Source organism: Hoplias malabaricus, unplaced genomic scaffold (genome assembly GCF_029633855.1).
Source record: "Hoplias malabaricus isolate fHopMal1 unplaced genomic scaffold, fHopMal1.hap1 scaffold_110, whole genome shotgun sequence".
Lineage (NCBI taxonomy): Eukaryota > Metazoa > Chordata > Actinopteri > Characiformes > Erythrinidae > Hoplias > Hoplias malabaricus.
Window position 1 is genome coordinate 67501 of NW_027101292.1, and position 3714 is coordinate 71214.

The following is a 3714-nucleotide window of genomic DNA, read 5'->3' on the forward strand; positions in this document are numbered from 1 at the left end:
TAGTGCAGTTTCATATTTACCTGTTTGTAGGTTTCTGTATTTTATTATTGCATTTTTTCATTTTCAAAATAGGCTTTTAGAAATGCATTTTTTAAAACATTATTTAAAAGTTGATATAATACATTTTCTGAAGTTAGGAGAACGTATTTTAGTGCATCATATGTATTGCACAACATATAAAAGTTTTTACTAAATTTTCTTTTCACTCTAATTTTAACTTCACCACCCAAAAAACAAAACGTCAGGCGGTGCAACCGAAGATGTATTATTATTTTATTTTTATTTTTTTCTTCAAAATATACGTTCCTTGTTTTTGTTCCATGTGAACTTTTTTGTGAGCATACCCAAGAGTGTCTATAGTGGTTCTTACACTTTTAATTTATTTATTAAAAAAATTTTTTTACAGATGAACTGTGTATTAACATTTACTTATGATTATTGCTTTCTTGGAGCTGGTTATTGTGGTTTACCAACATCTAACTTTACATTTGAAGAGAGACAAAATACTATAGAAATATAAAATTTAATACTGGGTCATGCAGAAATTATACTTTACCACCACCAAAAAAATGTATTGTCTCACTTAAAAAACAATTTTATGAAACAACAGACACCCCAGGCTACTGTATCTACCGTATGATAGAGGGGGTATTAGATGTCCTAATCACCTCTGGTACTACTGGGCTGCACAGCCGAGGAACATGATTTGTTTAACTATACATTAAAAATAAATAAATAAATTTAAAAAACAAAACACACCCCTATGGACAGAAATGGAAAGTCATCTTTAAGGCCTTCCTCTTCCCATGCACCTCTAATCAACAAATATTAAAAAGATCATTGAGAATCTTAGAAATACGATTGTTGTTATAAAATACATAGAAGATAAATAGAGAGGGGACTTAAGTCCAATATTGGGGGGGATTACCTTTTCCCCACCTAGGACAGCTGAAGGGGCAGATTCAAAATTTGGGTCAAAATAAGGGTTACAAAAAAATAGAGGGATTATATAAGCTAGACAGCGAAGTACTACCCCATGACTACTGACGAAGAACACTCAGAAAAGTGACACTGAGCCTGCTGTGGGACAACGCTGTTTTCTGACTGTGACTCTGAGCCGAGTGTAGTCAATTCACAAAAAACATTATAAGAACGCAGTACCAAAGCATGGCTCAATGTTGCATGTAGGTATTTGAGTATACACTAAGTAGGCTACAAGCTTATTGTTTTTAGTCCAATACACTTTATAAACTTGAATTCCTCTGGTTTTTTTTTTTTTTCATTTGTTTTAAATTATGCTCTAAACGTGTTGGATTCTCCGTGTTGACACGTAGGGTATAATTTCGCGTTAACACGTTAAGTTTGTGTATTTCGTGAATCATGATGCTTTACTGCCACCAACTGGTGTATGGCGTTATTGCTGAAACAACATAAAGCCTTAACTTAAGAAAGCCACTCAACATCCCAATCCACATATGGTATATTGCCATCGGACGGGACCAGAGCGCTAGCGCGCGGCGCCCGTTAAATGATTTTTGCCGAGCCCGAGAGCGGGTCCAGTGCGCTCAGGGGAACACGCCACGAAGTTCCGCGCCCTCGCTGAGTCTCTACTCCTCACGTGGAAAGAGATATGAATAATCAAAGTTTGGGCCTTTTATCCGCAATTTTTCATCAGTCCACCAGGTGGCACATGGAATGTCCCAACACATGTATATTATATTGGGTTTGGGATGGGGTATTTCCGGCCTCCGAATATATTGGAAGTGGGATGGTTGTCCAATTGCTGTCAAATATATTGGAAGTGGGATGGTTGTCCAATTGCAATATATTCTGATGGTGTCAAATATATTGGAAGTGGGATGGTTGTCCAATTGTAATATATTCTGATGGTGTCAAATACATTGGAAGAGGGATGGTTGTCCAATGGCAATATATTCTGATGGTGTCAAATATATTGGAAGTGGGATGGTTGTCCTGATGGTGTCTAATATATTGGAAGTGGGATGGTTGTCCAATTGCAATATATTCTGATGGTGTCAAATATATTGGAAGAGGGATGGTTGTCCAATTGCAATATATTCTGATGGTGTCAAATATATTGGAAGTGGGATGGTTGTCCTGATGGTGTCTAATATATTGGAAGTGGGATGGTTGTCCAATTGCAATATATTCTGATGGTGTCAAATATATTGGAAGTGGGATGGTTGTCCAATTCCCATACATCCTGATGGTGTCAAATATATTGGAAGAGGGATGGTTGTCCAATTGCAATATATTCTGATGGTGTCAAATATATTGGAAGTGGGATGGTTGTCCTGATGGTGTCTAATATATTGGAAGTGGGATGGTTGTCCAATTGCAATATATTCTGATGGTGTCAAATATATTGGAAGTGGGATGGTTATCCTGATGGTGTCTAATATATTGGAAGTGGGATGGTTGTCCAATTGCAATATATTCTGATGGTGTCAAATATATTGGAAGTGGGATGGTTGTCCAATTCCCATACATCCTGATGGTGTCAAATATATTGTAAGTGGGATAGTTGTCCAATTCCCCTATATCCTGATGGTGTCAAATATATTGGAAATGAGATGGTTGTCCAATTACCATACATCCTTATGGCTTCAAATATATTGTAAGTGGGATGCTTGTTCAATTACCATATATATTGTGTCAAATATGTTCAAAGTGGGATGGTGTCCCATCACTACATATTGTCATCAGAGCACGTTTTAGGAAAACATAATTGTAATGTCTAAAAATACATTTAGCCATATATCCCATGACTCCCTGATCTCATATCTGTCTTTGGAGTTGTAAAATTCTACTGTCCAAAATCCATATATTTTTTTTTGACTTGAATATATTGGAAGTAGGATTATCAGATCTCAGCTTCAGAACAACATAAGAGGTTTTTACAAACGGGTCTATCTTTGTCTGGGTCTATCTTACTCAGCGTGTGAGTTTGGAGAAGATTGGAGAGAATAAATATTTTCACTCAAAAAAACTAAAAGGGGTCCCCCTATGAGTTGTTTTTAAGTGAAAAAATTGATGTCCTCCAATCATCTCCAAACTCACACCCTGAGTTGATGACACTCAGACTTAGACGAAACTGGTCTTACTTTGAAGATATTTCACTCCTAAGCCAAGATCTGATAATCCAACTTCCAATATATTCCAGTCAAAAACATATATGGGTTTTTGACAGTAGAATTTTACACTTCTAATTACAGAAAAAGGATCAGAGGGACTTGGGCTGTATGGAAACATGTATTTTTTTTAACTATATAAAATGTTTTCCCAAAATGTATAAGTCTTTACTTTAACCATCCCAATTGCAATATATTTGACACAAGTGTTATATATTATATTTAAGCAGTACATTTCTTCGTAGATGTCTTTCAGTAACTGTAAAACATTTATTTTAATTATTTGTAATTTGCTAAGACACATGGAAGACCTTTACATCCCGAGGTAGTGATAGCTTACAACCTGGTCTCACACCTACTTGTGATATAGTCACATATATAGGAGACTGCAATTCATGCTGAAAATATGCGATATGTCACGAATTGCAGATTACTATATCACGAGTAGGTGTGAGACCGGGCTGTAGCTTAACATTACTGGCTGATGTAACTTTGCTAACTGACAAAGCGACACATTTATGTTATGATTAAAACCAATATTTAACAAAAAATATATTCATTA